Below are 24,685 nucleotides of genomic sequence, written 5' to 3' on the forward strand. Positions count from 1 at the left end.
CCATATACAAGGGGGGTGTAAAAAGTTTACGACCTAACAAAGATATAACACTTTTTTTTTTATTTTTCAACATAGTCTCCTTTTAACTCTACACATTTCTGCCAGCGATGCTCCCATCTCTGTAACCCGTCCAAATAATACTCGGCGATTTCCTCTGCCAAATAATTATTGTTCACGAAGGTGACTGCCTCTTCATTTGGCTTCAATATCAATTTTCAGATGAGAAAATGAAAAGAAGTCGCTTTGCGTTAGATCTGGTGAGTAGGCGGATGGTCAAGCAGTTCAAACTGTAATTTGTGGATTTTTGCCAAGGCTTCCGCTGAGGTGTGAGACGATGCGTTCTTTTGATGGAACAGGTTTTTTTTTTGCAAATATGGCCGTTTTTCCGCAAGTTCTACCTTCAGCTTATCAAGTAATGATGCGTAGTGTGCACCTGTAATGGTTTTTCTTTCTTGAAGATGATAACTATATGACCAGCGGCGGATCAAGGAGGTGCACAGGGGCACGTGCCCCACAGAGGATTCAAAGTACACTAGATGAAATTTTGTGATATTTTGGGGTAATTTGGAACATAAGCTCAGGTCATTTCATTCATCTCTAACTCAGGTACACATAAAACATCAGTTGGCTGAGTAATACTCAGTTACTTGAAATTTAGGTACTTCAAATCGTAAAATATGAATCAGTGAATATATAGAACTTAGTTAATAAAGACACGCCCGAACAAGATTTCGAAAAATCTCACAGTAGAGTGTTTTTTTGAATAGGTGTTTCATCAGAGTTGTACCGTTCTGTTCATTATGGAAAAGTAAAAAGTGTCTCTAGTCGAATCTTGTGGTTTGTGCTGATACGAGGTTAGTGGCAGTGGAGGAAAGGAAAGGTAAGCAGGCCTACAATCATTCTTTTTTAAGAAACCAAAGGTAAGTTTGAAAACACATTCTCGTACTTATTCAATATTTTCGTCTTTTTCACTGATTTTTCGTGTTCTCGATAGATCTTTGAAGTGTTTATTATTTTCATCATAATGTAGAAAAATTGTTTTATTCCCATTTGAACAAAACTACCATAAAACCCCTGATACTTTGCTTGAAAGTGCCAAAAGATGAAACAGAACGAAGAAGTGGTTGAATTCCCATAAAATGTATACACAATGTCAACAAAGGCCTATCTAAGCTAACTGAAAAGTTTAATTCAAATGAAAGCTGTACTTTTTCATATCATCGTAATTTTTTTGGTAGACCCTTCGCATTCTGAACAAGAGAAGCGAGAGAAGCAGATAACAGTTGAAAATAAAATTATACAAGACAAACATTTTCAGATGAAAAATCAAACACAAATCACACTACATAAGACTTACCGGAAGTTAACACTGATGATGGAACTTCCGGTCACCTTTTACAAGATCGTGATTTTGCCTAACTTTTGATGAAGCTAGATGTCCTGGTATCCCATTCGAATGATGAAAAATATCTGCCGCTGAAAAAATCTTGAATACCTGTTTAAAATTTGTTTAAAATCTGTTTTTCCGTTGATCAGATGTCACCCCCATACGAACGACAACTCTCAGAAGTTGAGAAACTTGTGCGAGCTAAGGACGAGGTCTTACCTTTCAACTTCAAATTTTTTATGGTTCCAGGAAATAAGAACCGTTATTTTCGGCACAGTTGGTTACAAACATATTAATGGTGTACATACTCCAAAGAATTACAAGGGTGTCTCTGCAAATTTTGTGAAATGTTTGGTCGTTGTGAAGGTGGAACTAACGATGTGAAATTGGAAAAATCAGTAGTCAATCCAATGGTAACTTATAAGAGAGCTGTAGAAATTTTGAAAAACCATTCCAATGCGGAATATCTTAAAAAATATGCGGTCGTTTATCACAACTTTCGTATGACTAATGAGGGTAAAGCAAACAGTGTAGTAGCCAGCATAAATGCAGTAGAAAAAAAGATTATTGGAGAGAACCGTAGAAAGCTTATTTCAATTATTGAAACGGTCATTTTATGTGGTATTATATTCTGAACGTAGGTCACGATATATTTCAGGACGGATGAAAATTACAGAACTGTTGTGATTATTCATTGCGTTTCCATTCTTTTTAGAATTGTTCATTGAACAAACGTAATTTGTAGAATGTCGATATTAGAACTTCGACACTCCGTTTGATGATGAAAATACATATCAATTGATTATGACAGTTTGTGGAAGAATCCATCAAATTGAAAAAACATGGAGATTTGATATAATTTGCTACTTCACTAGCTAATAATTATGACTCTACCAGATACAGCACATTTAACATTTGTGAGTGAACTTGCTTTTCTATAGGGTGTTTGAATCATATGATTAATGATCATTTTCTTCATCTTCAGTTAAACTGGTGAATTGTAGATTCAATTGAGCAGCTAAATTGCATTTTCCAGTGAAACATTTCATTGGGTTATTTACTACTGAAATTGGATCGATTTCTCATAATTCGTGTTTGTGGTTCAATTCACTTGTGTCAATGACATAATTACTAATTATAGGAAAATAAATATTTCGGAATGAAATATCTAAATATTCAACTCTCTCAACATGCTTACACTTCAGGATCTGCAGGAAAACATTTACTTCCCCGGCTAATACCGGGGAAGATATTTAATTATATCTGATAGATATTCATACAAGTTACCTCATAGAAAATACGTGGTGAATTTTTATTTTTTCCAATCCTCGATGAAAATCTGATATGCACTTTTTGGTATGTTCTTGAGCTCACTCAGCGATTCGGTTTTTATGTCCTCAATCGTCGCGAAACGTCGTCTTTTCATGGGCCTCTTCAATTTTCGGAACAGGAAAAAGTCACAGAGGGCCAAATCTGGTGAATACGGTGGCTGAGGCATAATAACAGTGTTGTTTTTGGCCGAAAAATTATGAACAAGCAATGATGATTGAGTGATGAATTTGGCGTGCAATTTTTGGTATTGGCTCTCCTCAACTCGGCTTCATCGGATCAGAACCTGTCATTGGCGTCGCTTTATGCTTTGCCAAACAAACATTGAACACCTGGATGGCAAGAGGATGTATGGACTTCTGGCAAAATCTTCCAGGATTGGCTCACTCAAAGGCGTTCATTCACTCTTCGAAGCTTGACACCAAACAGTTGTTGGACTACAGTAGGGATGAATTACAATGTCTAAAAGGCCTTCTCAGAGGCCACTGTCGTCTGAATCATCATATGCAGAGAGTCGGACTGCCGGAAAACAGTGCGTGTCGCCTTTATTTGGGAAATAAAACAGCAGAGCACATACATTGTGCCTTCCCCGCTGCGAATCGAATCAGGTTTTTAGAGTTTGGCAGAGCCTGAAAGATCACTCATCATATGAACTAATCGGCTTCGTTAAGAAGCCATCAGATATGCCGACATCCTCAGCAATTTCTCTAATAACTTTTTTTTTACTTTCTCATTTTCATGGGTCGTTGATGTTCTGGGGCTTTCAGGGCGAGCGTCGTCATTCAGATCTTCTGCATATTTTGTGAAAAGCTTGAACCATTTGTGAACATTTTTCTGACTTGAAGTGTTTTTGAGTATTCAATAGCAATAGCGAATTCTTTGATTCATTTTTTTCGGTAGCAGAAAATTGTTAACAAACTAAACATGCTGAACAGCTGAAACTGTGGACTTATTTTCAAGACGAGTGTACCAACATAGAAAAATAAAAAACTTGCTAATGGAATATGCATAGCCCGTGAAATTTGAACATTCAACAGTTTACCTCAGAATCAATTACTCATCTAATTATATTTTGTAATTGCCTACAATTAAATAAAAGACATTGTATAGTTCGAATAAACGATATAGAGGTTGCACTATATCCAACAGCTGCGAGTAATATAGTCAAGGAGCTAACTAATTTCGTTATTCAATAATCATACCTATTAAATAAAAATATATATAATAAATATTTCGTTTATTCAGGTGAGTGGGAATATATATGGTATATATATATATATATATATATATATATATATATATATATATATATATATATATATATATATATATAGAGATTTTATTGAGTGTGCATGATATAAATCAAAAATTAAACAATTTGTGGACACAACACTCAAAAAAGGGGGGGCAAACCGCGGACACGTGTTTCTGGCTATTGGCCTCATCAGCGCGGTGCAGCCAAGTGTAAAGTCTAAATATATACTAAATATATATATATATATATATATATATATATATATATATATATATATATATATATATATATATATATATATATATATATATATAGACAGAGAGAGAGAGAGAGTCAACTAAATTTACTTTTTTAATCCTCTTCTGTCAGTCTTCTTCGATAAAATTCGATACTTCTTTTTTTATTAGCTCTATTACCTTCTTATCAAATTTTGGCAAATTATTTTCACGCCTGATGCTTTGTTTCAGTTTTCCCCAAATCAACTCGATGGGATTGAAAACACAAAAATAGGGGGGAAGTCTCAGTATGGCGTGTCCATACTTTTCAGCAATGCTCTCTAGGGCATACACTTTTTCAAATGTTTTGTCTGTAAAACTTCAAGTAGTTGGTTTTTGGTATAGGTAAATACAAATTGTTATCAATTAAAAAACTTTGTATTTCGCCTTTCCTCGAATTTTTTTCGGTACTTTGATGAGCTGTTACCAATGGTAGGAAGCGTTGTCAAGAACTATCACACTATTCGCATCCAAATTTGGGATCAATGTTTTTTTAAACTATTCCTCGAAAATAATAGCTTCCATGGTCTCATGATAGTGAACATTGCAGTCCTGAAGTTTTTTTCCACATAATTTCATCCTTTACTTCCTCCGCAATGCACAATGATTAGTCACGATCTTTTGTTTGCAGGCATGTTAGGCGTACACATTCTCGAACCATCAGTCCATCCTTTCGTAACTGTGTCGTGAGTGTCATACTAAGATTTGTCCAAATAGAAAATTTGCCATTGTTCTTGTCTATATTTAGTTATTTGTTCTAAGTATTTATCACACAATTCCACTATTCTTCTGCTTTCCATAACTGATGAAGTTTGTTGATTATTTTGAATCTAAATCCCAGTTTCTTTATCCAATTCTGAAGAGTTTTGTCACAGCAGCTCACGTTATGGCCGGAAGTATTCAATTTCTTCCTTATGATTTCAGATGTAGGAATCTCACTGCTTTTGCAAAAGTCGTATATTGTTTTTTCAATGATTTTATTAGATGAACATCTAAAGGTTTTGGTAATGCTGTATCACATCGCCTCTTGTATTCATAAGGTTTGTTTTTGACAATTTTACGTACAATTGAGAAAGGAATTTCGGTCAAATCTGATGTTGCTTGTAATAGTTCGTTTCCCTCGAAACCAAACTTGAGATATAGGTTTTTATATGCATTGAAACATACTCTCTATATTTCAATTTTCAATGGAACCGAATCTTATTCACTGGTATCTCTTTTTCGCATTGTTCACCAGCGCCATTGGAATCACTACACAGGAAAAAGTCTGCGTTGTTATCCCACTCGTTATTACTATTAGTACTTGTCCAAAGACGCCACATTTTAAACAAATAACAATAATTTAAAGTAATTATAACTTCACCAATATCGAATTTCAACACTCAAATCACTATCAGTTCCTGAACTGAACACGACGACGATAACCTTCCTCGATTTCTATTCGTCACCGTAACATGATTTCAAATTTAATTATTTGACTCTTCAGCCAATCATCAAGCTCGGTTAGTAAAAATTATCCGATAAGAACCGCCAACTATACAGTCCACGTGGACTAGTTTGCTGCCGGTTTGCATGTATTGGTTTTTATGGCCATCGAGAGTACCGATAACTTTAATAGTGCACAATATCGTATACAATCATTTCATTTACTTGTCCAACTGATGAAACTACCGTATAGTGAAATGGGTCTAGAATAAAATGCAGAGTGTGCAAATTATATAATTATCAAGAATAGTGTTATTAATTTTCATCAAGTAACGGGCCAGTATTTCCATGATTCAAAACTCATCTAGATATTAGTGAACGTATCTTTTCATGCCCTCTTGCATCTCCAGGTTTCTGTTTGCACTTCACCCAGAAGACATCGAGTGTCGAACCATCACCTCACCAGGCTAACAAGTGGTCAATCTCGACGTCCGTCGAAAGCCATCAGCGTCAAATAGCGAGAAGATTTGCGACGCGCATGTCACCGCACCTTATAAAGACGCTCGGCCGGCGTCTCGACGTTCATAAGCCGCGTCCTCTCTGCCAGTGGCACTGAAGCATAACCGACTGTCGGGAAAGCGAATACGTAATACTCGGGAAGACAGTGCTAGTCAAGGAAGAGCGACTACCTGTTGATTTCCAGAGGCTGAGAAGGTGAGTTTTTCGAAATCTCTGTTCGATGTTGTGAATGTTACGAAGGCGTGAATAAAGGTAACAGGCGTTAAGTTGGATATGAAGAGTTGGAAAGTCTCCAAACAGATGATTTTTCACTTCGATCAACCGTGAAACGAATAGCAGTGGTATAATTTTTTTTACCACAAAAGTATTCGAAATTATCAACAAAAAAGGTCACATAAGTTTTTCGACAATTTTTATTCTTAGTTTCACGAAAAGATGGTTTATCCATTGGTTCTGTCATTGAATACAGTGCATGAATGAAAATCAACAAGATAGCTCATTTATTGATACGATGTCTGGTCATAATATTAGTCTTTTATGTTTGACTGAAACGTAGTGTAACAGAATTCATTATAGTTAATTGATGGATGTAGCCGTTAGTACGTGGTAGAAACGCATCATGAAAAATGAGAAATAAATTTTCTACGTTTTGTTACCACTTTTATTTGTAACTAATGTTCTTGCAGTTTCGTCCTATAAGGACATTATCATGAGGAGTTTATTGTAATTGTTTGAAAATGTCCTTATAGGACGGAACTGCAGTAACATTATTCACAAATAAAAGTACAAAAAAAAACTAGAAAATTTTATTTCTTATTTTTCAAAATTCATTTTATCATCAAGATGGTCTATTATTCTTCGGCCTATTCTCATTTGGCTCACAATATACTAATGTGGGGTCTTCTATTGGTGCAAGACGCGTTTTCATTCTACAAAAAAAAATCAGGATCATATTTGACATAGCACCGAGATATAGCTGTAGGGCTTTATTCTCAGAACATAAAATATCAACTCTACCCTGCATCTATATTTATAAAGCTCTGCTTCATTTTAGATACAACATAGTCAATTTTAATCACGAGTCAGGCACTCATAATTATGCAACATAAACTAAACAGTTAATCATCCCAAAACACAACATTCAAGGAATCTCTTAAATAACGGCACTATACTTTTTAATTCATTGCCACATGATGTCAAGGGCCTACACATAGTATCTATCAAGAGCCATATCGAAGAATTATTGACAAACGGGAAATATTATAGCTTAGATAAGTTGCTGCAAAGGGATGTCTGAGTATCTGTTAAACTTTTTAACTATGTATGGTTATATAACGTTGTTTAAGAGATAATTTATAGTGTGTAAAAGCCGAATGGAATAAACTCATTATTTCGGTTACTGTACATATTTAAAGAAAAATCCCGAAACACGTCAACTGTAAATTATAATTTGACATTCTTCAACGTAAAAATGTCACCTCCAGCTTCAACTCTCTTCGAACCCCAATTTTTCAAATTGGAAGTAGAGGTTTGTGATTTATCGTTTGAAAGGTCTCTTCATTCTTTATTCCATAATGTTACCGCTTTCAAATTTATTGCAAAAATCAAGATAAAATAAATTAAAATCATTTAATTACCAAAAACTAAAATGTAATGCAAAACGTAATGAAATGTAGCATACGAAAAATAACTATGGATGACAACGAAGTAGATGTTCGAAATGTTCACCGCAAACGTCTTGACAACATCCCCTCATCTCAACACCCTCATCTCAAATAAAACTGTCTTCTAACATTATTTAACATATCAGGCGTGACCGACCTATAATCGCAATCGTCAATCGTTCTTTTAAGTCATTCAAATCTGAAGGTTTAGTTTTGTACACATTGCTCTTTACATATTCCCATAAAAAGAAATCTAATGATGAAAGATCAGGTGATCGCGCTGGCCATTCAATCGATCCTCGCCTCTCTATCCACCGATTGGAAAATATTGCATCGAAGTATTGCCGGACATTAACTTCCTGTGTTCGGGTTTTACCTCAGACTTGAAGTTAACGTACTTTAAACCGAAATTGAAATACTGACAACTAATGTTGTCAGTATTTTAATTTAAGTTACATACAAAACAAGTTGATAAGGCGTTTTAAACTAACGTTGCGACGGAAATTATTTACAGTTTTTTAAAGGATACCATCTAAAAAGAACATTGCAATGGTTTTTGCTCACTTTCTTATTATCAATACTTCAACATGAAATAAGTTTTGAGTGTATTTTATCGAATTTCGGTAACCACATGATTTTAATTTATTTTATTTTAATTTTTGCAATAAACTTGAAAGCGATAACATTTTTGAACAGAAAATGAAGAGACCTTTCAAACGATGTATCACAAGCCTATACCTCCCATTTAAAAAATTGGGGGTTGTGCCTGTCATTCGAAGGGGGTTGGAGGTAAGGGTAGGATTTTTCCATTGAAGTATGTCAAATTATAACTCAAATTTGATGTCTTTCAGGATTTTGTTAAAATATGTACTGTATCCGAAATAATGAATTTATTGCATTTGGCTTTTACACACTGTTTATCTTAGAATGTGTATCTGTTTCTTTATACCCAAAAAATCGTTGATTTTGTTACCTTCATGTTGACGTCCAAATGACGTAATGTATTCATACATTTTTGACATTTTTAATACCATTATGATCTGAAAGATGAATAAATACTACTACTACTATTTAGCTGACGCTATGTTGGAAGTAGCTATTGGTAGGAAATGAATATTACTGGAGTTTTTTCCCAACACCAAATCGTTATTTTTAACACCTCGACACGTCTTCGATCACCAAGTGTTCATCTTCAAAGAGGAAGACTAAACCAGTTTCAATCTTCCTCTTTGAAGATGATCACTTGGTGATCATCTTGGTGATTCAAAGAGGAAGATGATCCAAAGAGGAAGATGATCCTCTTTGAAGATGATCACTTGGTGATCGAAACACGTGTCGAGGTGTTAAAAATAACGATTTGGTGTTGAGAAAAAATTCCAGTAATATTCATTACTACACCAAAGGTTCCAAACAGTGCATCATAAATTGGTAGGAAAATTTCAAGAACTAGGGTGTAGCAATATCATTCCGCAACAACCTCATTGGTCACAATTGTATTGAAGAAGATTTTGATGTACCTATGTATCTGTGACTTGAATATTGATTAATCTATAATTATGTGTTGCTGCTTGTTAGATATTATTGACGAACACTTCACACCTACATGAGTGTTATAATACTGATGGATTTTAATATGAATGCTCAATACTTGTAAATATTTTAAACATCCTAACAATTTATATTGAAAAGGGGGATATTTTTAGAAAATACTGATTTTTGGGAAAAAAAGGTTTTGGCTTTCTACTTCTCCATCTTCATACAAAAACATGTGGGAATCTTTCAAAGAAAGAAAGGAAGTAATCAGCTTTAAAAGAGTGAGTTTATACAAAGATGAGAAGGTCATGCAAAGAAGACAAGAACTGAAAGATAAACCCTCTCGAAATAGCTACTTCCAAATAAACATTGAATTATATAGAAAACCGAAATCTTTTCCAAAATTCTTAGTAATACAGTGTGTCCAAGATAAGGATCCTAAGCATGGGAATCTCAGTACCTGTTGGAGATACAGCTTAGGTTGAATTAGGAAAAAGTTGTGTTCTTTAAAGCTTATTTACATGCCGTTTAGAAACTTGAAGAATTTTCATGGCCTGCTGAGATATTTGGGAAAAACGAGAATTTGACAATATCAATTTTATTTTTTTCTGACTTTATTTGAAAAGATATCAAAAAACGAATAACACTTTTTCATTGGCACTTTTAAGGTACTACACGATGGTATTTTTAGATTTTATATTTTTTTTATATGACCCGAAACAAAAGTACACCCTGTATCTGATTCCATTTGTTATTACGAATTCAACGATGTATCACATGCCATTGTTTTCTTTTTAGTTTAAAGGAAAATTACATTTTTTCTATTTTTAAAAAAATCTTCAAGTAGGCGTTGCAAACAAATGCTTTGACGTAAATACCTGTCACCGAGCCTGTCAAATATTATTTAATTACACGATAAAATAGTAATTGTCGTTGTTGTTAGCCTGTTTGTCGAGTTGTTGTTTTTAGAGTTATTGTTACTGTTGTCGTTATTATTGTTTATTGTTGAATAGATAATATTGTGTTATTATCGTCGAATATGCCGGGTGAGCATTATAGCCATGAAGAAAAGTTTGACATGCTAACGTGCTACATTTTGTGCCACAAAAATACTGTAAATACAGCAGCAATGTATCTTAATACATATCCAGAAAGAAAGCAGCCATGTAAGTCCATTTTCTTAGAGCTGGCTCGAAATTTAAAAGAATATGGTTCATTTAAAAAGCCTGTTTTATCTCGAAAAAAGGAATCTTCAGAAGAAGCCCAAAATAATGTTTTACAAGCCGTTGTTGAGAACCCTGAAATATCAACTAGGCAAATCGAAAATAATGTAGGAGTAACCAAATCCACAGCTCAATTTATTTTGCGTAAAAATAGATATCACCCCTATAAATTTATAATTTGCCAAGGACTTAAACCAGGGGATTTCGAACGGCGCCGAAATTTTTGCGAATGGTATACACGCGCGTGTGAAGAAGATTATAATTTCCCTTCAAAAATAATATGGTCTGACGAAAGTATGGTCACTAATAATGGTATCTTCAACCGCCGCAATACGCATTACTGGGCTCAGCAAAATCCGCGTGTTAAGAAAATATCAAGACATCAAGAACGTTTTGGGTTTAATATGTGGTGTGCAATTTTAGGAACTAAAATACTAGGTCCGTTTTTTACTATACGTTTGACCGCCGAACGATACCATCATTTATTGCAAAACTATGTAGAAGACTGTTTAGATAATTTACCTCTGGCACAGGTCAATAACTGTTGGTTTCAACAAGGCGGTGCTCCTGCACATAATTCTAGACAAGTTCGAGAGTATCTTTCGCAGCGATTTCCTGGAAGGTAGATTGGAACCTTTAGTGAAGTGTCTTGGCCAGCGCGATCCCCTGACTTAACTCCTCTGGACTTCTTCATATAGGGTTTTGTTAAAAACCGGGTTTACCAACATTCTTTTGAAACTGAACAGCAGTTACGAGAATGTGTAACTGTCGCATTTAACAGTATTACACCAGAGATGTTACGTGATGTTTTAAGTTCTACAGTTAGAAGATCATACTTATGTTTGGAAAATAACGGAAACCTGTTTGAACACCTCCTTTGAATTAAATAAAAAATGCGTTAATTTCTTTGTTGTTTTCATTACTTTAAAAAATCATTATTAACCTACTTAAAAATACATTTTAAAAATAGAAAAAATGCAATTTTCCCTTAAACTGAAAAGAAAACAATGGCATGTATTACATCGTTGAATTTGTAATAAAAAATGGAATCAGATACACGGTGTACTTTTTTTTCGGGCTATTTAAAAAAATAAAGTTGATGATGGTTTCTTGAAAACGAAACGTCGGATATAAAATCTAAAAATACCATCATGTAGTACCTTAAAAGTGCCAATAAAAAAGTGTTATTTGTTTTTTGATATCTTTTCAAATAAAGTCAGAAAAAAATAAAATTGATATTGTCAAATTCTCGTTTTTCCCAAATATCTCAGTAGGCCATGAAAATTCTTCAAGTTTCTAAACGGCATGTAAATAAGCTCTGAAGAACACAACTTTTTCCTAATTTAACCTAAGCTGTATCTCCAACAGGTACTGAGATTCCCATGCTTAGGATCCTTATCTTGGACACACTGTATACTGCATACATGTAATATGCGCGATATAAACCAGTTCATTCACCGAAAAATGAATTTCGGAGATTTTTCAATGATAATGCAATGCAATAGTTCATAATAAGATCGATCAAGAGGCAGGATGTGACGTATACCATATCTCTGATATAGATGATGCATTTCAATGTTTGTCTGTGGTATTGATGAAGTTAGATTTTTCAAAAGTTATCGATTTTTACAGTACAATTGAAGTTATATGAAATTTTTTATAAACTTTACCGTTACTGAAAAAAATCGTAAAATCGCAGGTCCTCATATCGGAAGAACATGCATTATAGCAAGTAATAAACAGAAGAAATCAATGTCAAAATACTCCTAACCATCTTCGTCGTTAAGATACCCCACTAAATGTTCAAATTGCCGTCCATCATTCCTAAAACACATATTTGCTCGGGCAATTTTTCGGGTATTTTTCTGCCATTTATTCAGCATTTGTGGTATTACAGAAGTTGAATCGAATACCTTGTCTTCATTGGAGCCACACAATGAGAGTCCAGAAGAGTCAGGTCAGGTGAACGTGCTGGCCATTTCACATGAATTGAATGATTATTTAGCTTTCCTATTTTCCAATTTCCTTCAAAAACTTCATATCTGGAGATCTAGTGGGATCTAATGAGTGGTGGAAATTCGAATTACATCACTAGTCTATAACCTTGGATATTTGCTGCATGTTCTTTGTATCGAGTTTCAATAGCTCGTTACGATTAACGCAATTTCCGACTTTTTGAATTCCATCATATGATTTTTCAGAGTTTTTGTTGAAATGAACACGAATTACCATGTTTGACTATCAATTATTTTTAGTCATGAATGGTAGAACTGGAACTCATGTCCTAGAATAAATCCGAAACAAGCACTTGTCCCAATCACCTGAAAATCCAAAAGTGCTCATTTTGGATTTTCAGTCATGTCTGTAATAACCGTTTTCTTAATATCGTATCTTTCTTTGGTCAAAAGTATGTAACAAATCCACGAATGTTTTTTCTGTGAACACAGGAGTGTATCTGGAAATATTGATATCAATTATAAGTATATCAGATTTCAAATTTCAATTTGATAAAAACCATTATTTTTGCATGCAATATCATTCTCAGAAACTTCTTGCATTTATTTCTCTTCGAAAATATATTGCTTTGGGTTTTTCGAAATGTCAATATATAATAAATTTTATTATCTACTTGAGATACACGAGACATATCTGCTAGTACCAGTAATAAAATCCTTTTGTGAAGACAGAAAAACAGATTAGTGGTGGTTTTACATATGCCAATATTTTATAGTATATTTGTGAAAATTGGAAATTAAATTATATAATTATATTTCTATATTCATAAGCTATAAATGTTAATCATCTGTTGCAGTATGTTTATAGACCAGGCTAAAGTTTCAGGGGGTCATATAACACTTTTTGAAATACTAATGCTTTCAGTTGAAAAGGATGTATGTGAAAATCTTAGAAAAGTGAAAACAAACTCGAAGTGAGGTAAATTCGTCAAAAAGTTTTGTACAGCTTTTATAAATTTGAATACTAATCACAACTGAGATCTTTCTATCTATATTAAGGAGTAACAAAAGGTAAAAATTGTTTTTCGTTGGGTATCATCGAAATCTGGTCCTCAAAACTTGTCTTTCTGTTTTGTTTTTGTGGCATTTGAGAATCTGACGCTTTATATTTTGATTTCAGTGTTGTGTTATTGTATCAGGTTGTTTCAAAAGTTATCTTTTTTATGAGTCAACTTTAAACTGTGATATCCCAGTGAATACTTATTCAGTTCAATCGAAATGAGCGCAATTTGAATCAGTGTTTTTACCCAACGTAATACGAGTCGATTATTTCCGTCAGCATTGAAATTGTGTGCTCGCAATTCGATGAAGTTGATGAAGGCAGTTTTTTCCCAGTCCTGATTGGCGAATACTCTACCGGTGAGAGAGTTATTGAAGTGTTTGAAAAGATGGTAATCGGTAGGCGAGAGGTGTGGAGAATATGGTGGGTGAGACGGAATCTCGACGGTGATTTATGAAACGTGCGGGCGGGCGTTGTCGTGTATCAGGACCGGACCCCTCTGTATCTGTAGAGTAGGGAGGGTGAGTGTAGGCCCACAGTACTCAGGCCACATGTGACCCATTATACATACTCCCGAGGAGTTGTCCTCCTAGGTCATCGTCAATCCTGTCCTTTCCAAGAAGGTGGACAGGTCACTGGTAGACATTTGCTTTATATCGGCAGGTGTGGGCCAAGACTCGCCAAACACAGACTCTCTTATTGACGATAACTCCGGACACTCACATATGACATGGCTAACAGTTTCATCTTCCTGTTCACACGTCCTGCATAGAGGTGTGTCCACTAGCCCCATATTATGGTGGTGTTTCCTTAGTTGACAGTGGTCGGTGAGAAATTCTACTATTGAGCCTAGGTTTTTCCTGGTAATCGCCAGATATTTCCTCAGCGCTAGCTTCCTAGGGTTGCCCAGGGTGATCCTGGCACCACTGCATCCTTTGATTCCATCTCATCTCTTAAGGGATTGAGCATGGGAGTGACGTTTGGCTAGTTCCGCAATTGTTGAAGTCATCAGGCCGTAGGTGTCACTAGGTCCTAAAATTTTTAGTTCAGCTGCTTCCTTGGCTGAAGAGTCGGCAATGCCGACTCCTGTTGTGCCCTGTAACTCACCTCAGGATGATGTTATTATATATCGAGGCTTTGGCTAAATCTTGGTGGCACTCTAGTGCTAGCCCTGAGGTAACACGTTTTTTGTTCAAGGCTAATAGGCCTCGTCTACTATAACTGCAGATTGTTATGTTTCTGCCAGAACTTTCTTTCCGGCATTGTTTTTTATGATGGATTTTTGCGTTTAAGAAGTGCCAGGGTGGCTCATCGGTGTCCAATCACTATTCTGAACGTCTCCTGTTACCATAAAGGATAATACTTTCCATAACACGTGACGATCCGATAAAAAAGGATCGTTTTGTTGCGCAAAAGATTTCTGACCTTTCCGATACGTTTTAAACTATCAAAAACCGCATGGAAGCTGACGCCCAGTTCTTTCGCCCTCAGTCGACCATTTCGGGGTTCATCTTCGAGGCTAAAATCTCCGGAAAAAAGTTTAGGAAACTATTGTCGGACAATGCGTTCATTGACAGTGGTCAGTCAGAAATCCTACTGTTGAGCCTGGGATTTTCCTGGTAATCGCCAGATATTTTCTCATTGTCAAATGCCATTGCCAAATGCATGGTTGATTTTTCGAGCTATTTTGGCAGCGCTTCGGTTCAATTTGAATTCGTAGAGAAAAATATGAGCTGAAAAGAAGCAAAAAAAAAATTGAAAAGAAAGTACAAAATTCTCTATCGATCAGAAAACACCACGACATAAAATAATGAATGTTCATTGAGATATGGAGCTTCGAAAAACACATAACAATAAAACGGACAAAACCTTTAAAACAACTTTATAAGGGGCTTTATTTCAATTCACATCCAAGAAGACCATCTTCGGAGCCTGCATGACAGAAATTATGCTATCTCTCTTCAGCAAGCTATTGTTTGCTCATTGCCGATACTAGTCTAATGTTGTAATCTATAAAAGCCCAGGAAAAAGAAAAGTCATTAACAAATGAACTCCTGTAGAAGTTTGCTGTGTTACTAGATTGATGATTTTAAATATCATTATGAAAAAAACAAACATGTTTTTCATGTCATAAAACAAAATGAAGTGTCAAAATGAGAATATAAAATATATCACATTGAGTGTTTGAACTGCACGTCCGTATCAGGTTTGCAGAGTAATGTGCTCAATTTTGTCTTGATTACAATGGTTTGAAACATTATTCGAAAATTACATTGGTAAAAAACTCTAATCGATTGGTTTTCATTCATTCAATTCACGACTGTTTCTGGTGTAATGTCATGAACGAAACGTGTGAATCGTCTTGTAATGTTTTTCGAAATAGTGCTGATGAGAAGATAAGACAAGTGTTTTGCCCCGAAATTTCAAAGTACACCATAAAGGATGATACTATTTCATCAAAGTGAAGTTTCATATTGATAGGTACCCTTTCCCATATCACATTGTGTAGCGTTCCTTTGGAAGAATCCTGTTTCAGTTCAATAAAAGCTGCTTAGATTACAAACTGAATGCGAGAAAGTAATTCAATATTAATGTGAAAGTAGTTACAAAATGGATTTTCTTCTAGATTTCATCTGGAAGAAATATCTGAACACGTGCCACAGACCTCTGTAAAAAGTTTTTATTGTAGTAATTTTCCTTCTTTCCATTCTTTGAAAGATTTCCACGTTTTTTGAAGTAGAACGCTAAAAATTTTTTTCCCAAAAAACTCTCTCTTCAATTTTATGGTAATAGAAATATTTATCTGGAAATCAAAGTTCGTAACTAGAGGGAAGTGATCCCGATTGAATACCCAAGATTAGTGTTCAACTGATGCCTTGACAATTCAACCGATATTTCAAACACGCTTGATAAGAATGACATGCTGTTTCGAAAACCACTGCTCATCTTTTATTTTCGTATGCAGGGGCCACCATACATCTACGAGAACTTTATTAACACCGCAATAAACCCGTCAAAGACTTAATTACCGCTCCCGTTTTGGCCGGCCTCAAATTTAATCGGCGTTTAATTAAAACGAAATCTGCCCCTCAGGTAGGTACTCAATTATGACTGTTTACTGTCTACTTTTTGGCGGGATAATATCTGTGTCTGATTGCGAAAGTTGAAAACGACTCCGACACCAAAAAACAATCATTTGAAAGAAATTCAGCGCGTCTGCTGATGGGATTGGTTTTCCTCAGTCCTAATATGGCAATAAATTTGCTTTTCTATGTTGGCAACGAATCACTGAATAATATACAAATATTTCGAATTAAAATAAAAAAAGAAACCTCTTCAACGTACCTACATCGTAGGATCTGACAAATGCCAATGTTTTCCAGGCTAATGCCACATCGGATCTTGATTAATTTCGAATATTTGTGTCAAAGCCTGCCGTGGCATCAGCCAAGAAAGTAGTTGTTTCCTGGCAGGCATTTGCAAGATCGTACTGCGTAGCGACGTTGAGAAATGTGTTTCTTTCTCGCTTATGGCTTTGTTAACGAGACGAATCTGTTAGTACTCAATGCAGTTGGAGAGATCCTATTTCAGATGAAACTTTCTTATATGCGGTAGAGCTGTTTGGATGAAGTTTGTTTTTCGATATGTTGTATCAATGTTGATAAAGTATAAAGCTCTGATAACAGAAATCGACGACCTTTCGTAAATAAAACAAGGTATCTGTCGAATCTGTCTTAGTTGGGTTTGATGAGAAGTTTGACAAGAAGTGAAACTCCGACATTGGGCTCTAGATCATTTGATGATTTCGGCGAGATTCTGCTGCTGGACTCCTGCAAAAATTTTATCTGTGAAGAAACAAATCGTAGTATTAGCCGGGGAAATTGTTTTGCAGGCATTTGAGGGATCCTACTTCATAGGATCGTTGAGAGTGGCAAACTTTTCGAATTTGAATTGGTAATATTTGTTTTTCCGAGAATCAGAGAATATATAAAGGGTGTTCCAAATTGAGTCGGCACCATTGCCAACTTTGTTATTGTTGATGCTACGAATTCGGTTGAATGAGCAAACTAGTAAGTAGCCTTCTTAATGGCCTTCTCGATGTCAAAACAAAAAAAAATTACAGTCACGTTTTCAAAATATTTCCAAAAATGGTATTTTTTAATGAAACACCCCATATTTCATCATGCATTTTAGTAGTAACATTCTCAACAACAAAGCTCAAATCACCTTTCTTCCTAAAGTTGAAAATGAGTAAATTATGTGGAAATATTTCTTTCTTTTATTAGTACAAAAAATTTCTTTCTTCTGGCAAATAAAACCCCATGACTGTCCGAACACCGAATTTTGCTACTTATACGAATGACAATATTTTGTTATAAACAGCAAAAAAAATTGCGCGAAACTCATGATCATCCTGTCGTATCACTCACTTAATACCACTGAGCTATTTGGTATTAATTTACAAAACGATAGGTTTATATCTTGGAGCTATATCACTAGTATTTATTTTGTGAATGAAATTATGTCTGTTATAGTGATAACATTGTAGCCGTTTTTGTACAGAACAGAAAATAAAAGAGGGTCATATTAATGCCGTTGGAAAAAAATATGTTACATTCGATGAAATAGAATTATTATGAGTAATCAAGTTGGCTTGAAGTACTATTTGTCAAATATTCTCAAATATGCAAAGAAAGGAAACGCAAGGAAAGGAAAAAATGCACAAAGTCCCTATCAATCCACAAGTTTCCCCATATTTTAGTGATACATTTAAAAAGATTCTCTCCAACGGAAAGTAGAGGCAAATTGAATGATGTCATCGAATTTCCTCTAGAAGGATTGGATATGGACAATTTGTTGTTATAATCTATATGCACTTTTAAATCACAGTGGGACTACTAACAGAGGACCTTATACAGCATACTGCAGACACCCGTATAATGGCGCGTGGCACAAATACAACGATTCACACGTGTCACCAATTTCACCAAAATCGCTTGTGAGTGGATAAGCAAAGGATGGAACAAAACCGCACCTTTAAGATAACCGAGGGAAAGTTTCTTTGTGCAATTATTATTTATTTTTTGTTAATTTCATTACATGTACCTGTCAAATCGCTTCTTAAAATATAGCAGAATCAATACTCCGTACAGTCTATCTCGTCTTGTGTTTGTAAATCTTTTGCTGCTGGACGAATCTTCACCTGTTCACTTTGTAGTAAATGTCCAAGAGGTAGCAAAAACGAATGTGAATTACTGGAACTTCAACTAGCGTTTCCTAATATGACTAATAACCAGTCCGTGCAAAGCTTATTGTTAAATCATCTGAAAATGGAACTTTTGACAGGTGATGATGGACTGTAATGCCTAACATGCGCCAAACTTACTGACTTTATAAGGAAACAAGTATAGCTGAGGCACCAGTCAATCTAATAATAACACTGATGATCTTCAAACATGACTCAACCTCTGACGTAAGCACCAAACTCGAAGGTACAAAGTTTCGAAATAGATGAACACTTCAATCTAGCAGACCAATATTATAACATTCATGCAGTTGAGGGAGTCTTCCAAAGAAAGGAAGGAAGTAACTCTATACATGGATGTGTAGATCATGCAAAGAAGTAACTTTCAGACACAAACTGAAAGAAAGTCCTTCTGAAACAGCTACTTTCATATAAACATTGAATTATACGGAAGAAAAAATTCTTTCGAAACAAATACTTCTATATGAACACTGAATTATACAGAAGATACTTTTCTCTACTCAGTTTGTATTTCAAACATTCGTTGTGGAATAAAAATTGCACTTACATAGAACACTGCCATCCTCACTGGTATACACCGATGTTTCGCCTTAAGACACTTGCCCTAAAGCTCTTCAGTACCAAATTGGATAACATTATAGAAAATACACACACTTCATTCATGAATTACGATTTTTTAATGTCACGGAATAAGCTTGATCGGCTTATGTCATCGATGACATCGTAATGACATTCATTCATCCATTTTATTCAATGCCAGCCAAGAGGAATTTTATTTGAATTGAAGGGGTTATATTTTTTAGAAGTGATTAATTTTTGGGAGAGAAAGCTTTTGGCTTTCTACTACTCCCTCTTGATACAAAAAAAGAAGGATCAGGGAGCCTTCCAAAGAAAGGAAGGAAGTAACCCTATACATGGATGTGTAGATCATGCAAAGAACTTTCAGACACAAACTGTTTGAAATACAAACTGAGTAGAGAAAAGTATCTTCTGTATAATTCAGTGTTCATATAGAAGTATTTGTTTCGAAAGAATTTTTTCTTCCGTATAATTCAATATTTATAAATAAAGGAGCTGTTTCAGTTTGTGTCTGAAAGTTACTTCTTTGCATGATCTACACATCCATGTATAGAGTTACTTCCTTCCTTTCTTTGGAAGACTTCCTCATCCTTCTTTTTTTGTATCAAGATGGAGTAGTAGAAAGCCAAAAACATTCTTTCCCAAAAATTAATCACTCCTAAAAAATATAACCCCTTCAATTCAAATGTTTTTCTTATTTCAAGTCATATGTTATTGAATACTCGTGCAAATACTGAAATAAATCCTTCCTTTTTATAGTATTACTTAGTTCAGACAACGAAAATGATTACTCGCGCTTCATCAATCATAAACACCTCGTTTCACATTTTCTTTTTATTCTGAAAATTGCCAAAACACCCGAAGCCTGGGAGGTTCCTCGAAAGAACAACCCCCAATTGGGGAGTTGCCAAATTATACGACTTTCCGGCAATTTTACAGGTAAATCTTCAATCCCCTTTTAATTGCAACAATTTCACGCTAATTAAGCAATTCCGCCACATCATATCTATTCATTGCAGTTAAATGTAAGTAATATACTTAATTTGTTCAGTAACAGTCCAACTTTCTAACGCGTTGAGAGAAGAAGTTGCCAAAAATAATATTGCAATTGTTGTATAAAGTTCAGACGAACATTAATTTATTTTCTCGTTATATCGGACAGAGTTTCAAACTAATATATTTGATGAGAGCTGCATGGAGAGAAGTTACTTTCCTCGATTTAATTTCAAAATTAGCGTGAGTAAACAATGGAAAGATAATCAAATTCTGAGGAGACCGATATTTCAGAGTCCATCAGCTGGAAGGAGGGTGAATGGGTTTTTCGAAATCAAATGTTTAGTATAGTGTATCTACTCACAGACAAACATAATGATATTTTAGTTAATGGAAATACACAAATGCAATTCGAAAGTACATTTGATTGATAGCACATTCGTTTTCTAGCAGCAGGAAAAATCATAAGAACTAGCTTCTCATTTCACGAGTGGAATCGCTTTATTCTGTCTTTTACAAAATATACCGAGAGAAGATCCATTTGAACCATAGTATAGTAAATGTTGAAAAGGAGACTATTTTTCAGAGACTCATTAAATTCGAATCATTCAGTACTATTGAACACTATAGTATAATGAGATTACCACGTGAGTTCTGGTAGGAATGAGCAAAATCCAAATTGATCTTCTAGAAACTCTTTCGAAGGCAAATATTTGCCCCAATGTACGACCTTAATTTTTTATTCATTCTCGAAATATACTGTTCTAAACGTACTGATACTTTCTTGATCTCCCCATTTCATTCTTCCATATAATAAATTCATTTCAGTGGAAAATGTAAAAGAATCAAGATGAAAGCTTGAAAAGAAATCCAATAGTATAAGATCTCAAGATTTTGGGAAGGTACTTTCTTCAACTTTCTGTTTCCAGAATCTGAAGTGAAAAATTTCATTTACAAAAAGTATCAACTGTGTTTAATCAGGAGACATGTAGAAAGAAAAGAAGATTTCTGAAACACTGTTCACGGGCTCTGCCGAATTCTAAAAACCTGATTCGGTCCCCAGCGGGACAGGCACAAAGTATGTGCTCTGCTGTTTCATCATTTTCCAAACAGAAGCGACACACACTGTCTTTCGAAAGTCCGAGTATCTGCATATGATGATTCAAATGACAGTGACCTGAAAGAAGGCCTGTTAGACATCATAGTTCATCCCTACTGTAGTCCAACAACTTTTTGGTATCAAACTTCGAAGGGTGAATAAACGCCTTGGAGTGAGCCAATTCTGAAAGATTCTGCCAGAAGTCCATATATCTTCTTGCCATCCAGGTGTTAAATCTTCGTTTGGCAAAGTTAGAAGCGATGCCAATGACAGGTTCTAGTCCGATGAAGCTGCTTGCAGTAACCTCTTCTGCAAGGGAATCAGCAGCCTCATTGCCTTCCAGGCCAGTATGGCCATGAATACAGACCAGAGACAATCTGTTAAGTTTTCCTTTTGAGTATAGTCGCTTTTGGCAATTTGCTACCAATTAGACGTTGCTTGGTAGGAACCAAGAGCTTCCAACGCCGCGGGACTGTCCGAGAATATTTTCATTGACTTGTGTATGAGGTTAGATTCTTCCAATCTTTTCGCACACAAATAGCGTAAATTTCAGCTTGAAATACAGTAGCATAGGTTGTTCCTAGGCAGGTTGATATCTCCTGTCCTGGTTCTGCGACCTGCACCGGAACCGGAAGGTGTTTTTGGTCCATCTGTGAACCAACAACTAGCCTCTCTCTCCAGAAAAATGTGGGAGGAAGTTGATCTAGAAGGATCTCCATGGCGGCTGACGGTGTGGTACTGAGGGCACCACTGATGGCCAAACTTTTGTCAACTCAAATAGTCAAATCAGTAGTAGTATTAGCTTAGAGGTAGGACAGTGAATCGTCCACTTTGAAACTTTGAACAGAAGTATATCAAAACAGATATTTTCTCGTACGACCAATAATTGGACTTCTGGCGAAACATGACTCCAACACATCTTCATTTCTCATACTACATGGGCTGACGAGTCTCGGGCCTAACACATTGATGACGCTAGTCTTATTGCATTCCTCGCTTTTTCAGTTAGTGCTGACCTGTTGAAATTTCATGATATTCTACTCATAAGTTTGTTAGTTATTATGCTGAGAGTGACACTACTTTTTTATTTTCAAAACGATTTCGTGTTTTAATTTTACACTGCTTCTTGATGAAAAAAAAACCGTTCAAACGAAGCAATGGCTTGAAGAGTGTTATAAGGACTTCACTCCATCAGAAACAACAATTGAATATTGGTTTGCTGACTTCAAACGTGGTCGTAGAGACACTGATGATGCAGAATGCAGTGGACGTCTGGCCATCTGGCCAGAGTTTTCAACTTATGGCTGGACGAAGAGCAGCCGATTCCGGATTGGTTTGTCGAGGGGCGGACCGTTCTCATCCCCAAAAGCGGAGATTTGTCGATTCCTAAGAATGACAGACCGATAACATGCTTGAATTCGTGTTATAAGTTGTTTACAAGCATCTTATACACACGAATACTCACCGCAGTTGACCGAGTATTCGAACGGATATATGAGCAGAGAGGGTCGAAGAGAGGAGTCGCTGGATGTAAAGAGAACCTGCTCATCGATAGATGTGTAACGCAGGAATCGATACAATATAAGCGTAACCTCTCTATGGCATGGATCGATTACCGTAAGGTATTTGATACAATTTCGCATGAGCTCATCTTGCATTTGCTCAGATGCCTTGCGGTACCCGACAACATAGTGAGATGCATTGAACAACTGATACCACTTTGGCGAACTCGCTTCAGCATAACATCTGGTCAAGCAAGAGTCCAAACAGGGTGGGTCACTTTCAGAAGGGGTGTATTTCAGGGTGATTCCCTCAGTCCCCTTCTATTCTGTATCTCAATATTGCCATTATCCGTTGCGCTCAGAAACTCTCGAGGGTATAACTGTGGTACCCCCGGAAACCGGAGGCACAAGGTCACCCATCTGTTTTATATGGATGATCTTAAACTTTATGCCTCTGGAGAGAAGGATCTCCATCAGTCCTTGAGGGTGGTGGAAGAGTACACGCATGCTATCGGTATGAAATTCGGGATAGACAAATGTGCAATGGTTCATCTCAAAAGAGGACGATGCGGGGACTACGGAGAGGATGTGCAGCTCGTAGATGGAAGCATCCTTCACCATCTGGATGCCGGAGAGACGTATACTTACCTCGGGGTGGAACAACGCCACTCACAAGAGGTAACCGCAGTGAAAAACTCTCTCCGCGGCAAGTATCAGCATAAACTTCGACAGATCTGGTCATCGGAGCTGTCGGGGAAGAACAAAGTTGCTGCAACAAATATGCTTGCCGTTCCAATCTTACTCTACTCGTTTGGAGTAGTGAAGTGGACTCGGGAGGAGCTGTATCAACTCGACGTTAGGACCCGAAAAATGATGCATCTCTATAGGAGTTTGCATCCCAAATCGTCCGTTCCAAGGTTGTACTTCCCCCGACAACAGGGAGGTCGTGGACTTTTGAGTTTGGAGTGTCTACATGACAGAATGGTACTGGATACAGCCTGTAAAGTCGTCAGGAGTTCGGATCCCCTTCTCTGCATGGTCCGTGACCATGAGAGAGCAGGAATTGGAGCATTTCTCCTTAGGACAGCTGCTCGAGCAGCTGATGAACTTGGTATAGTTTTCGACTCTGAACGAGGTGACTACAACTCTGTCACCGAGTTGGAACCCGTTCAGCAAAAAGCTCAGATAAAAGCCGCAGAGATCACCTTACTTCTGCGGAGACACAGGGATAAGCCGATGCATGGGGTCTTCTTCAATAACATTGAAGACTTTGGCTTATCAAAGCGCCTGACGTTCGCTTTTCTCAGGTCGAGTGGGCTGAAGTCGGAAACTGAGGGGTTCATGGTGTCTTCAACACCTTAGTCTACCGCAGTCGCGTGATGGGTATAGAGGTTCCTGACACAAGGTGCAGGGCCTGCCGCGAGGCGCCCGAGACCCTAATGCACTTGCTATCAGCATGTCCAGCATATGCGGTCTCGGCCTATATCCATCGACATAACGCGGCCCTAAGAGTGCTATATTACCATCTACGACACTCTTACGGTATTGACGAGACACCGGTGTTGCCCTACGCTCCGGGGGATATTGAATCCGTTGTGGGGAACGAGAAGTGCCGAATTTA

The 24,685-nt window shown here is 36.3% G+C and overlaps 1 protein-coding gene across 1 annotated transcript in view; it reads left to right on the forward strand.

The window, feature by feature from the left end:
- The first annotated feature begins 6,240 nt into the window (after positions 1 to 6,240).
- The window catches only part of Dh44 (corticotropin-releasing diuretic hormone 44), a 256,898-nt gene continuing 238,453 nt past the window's right edge, over positions 6,241 to 24,685 (forward strand). Inside the window, exon 1 of the mRNA XM_074175049.1 lies at positions 6,241 to 6,385. The gene's annotated coding sequence lies outside the window, so the exon portion shown is untranslated. The remainder of the gene's footprint in view (positions 6,386 to 24,685) is intronic.

Source organism: Leptinotarsa decemlineata, unplaced genomic scaffold, assembly GCF_025532065.1.
Source record: "Leptinotarsa decemlineata unplaced genomic scaffold, Ldec_3_MD MMD2_tig00000882_RagTag_RagTag, whole genome shotgun sequence".
In the NCBI taxonomy this organism is placed as follows: Eukaryota; Metazoa; Arthropoda; class Insecta; order Coleoptera; family Chrysomelidae; genus Leptinotarsa; species Leptinotarsa decemlineata.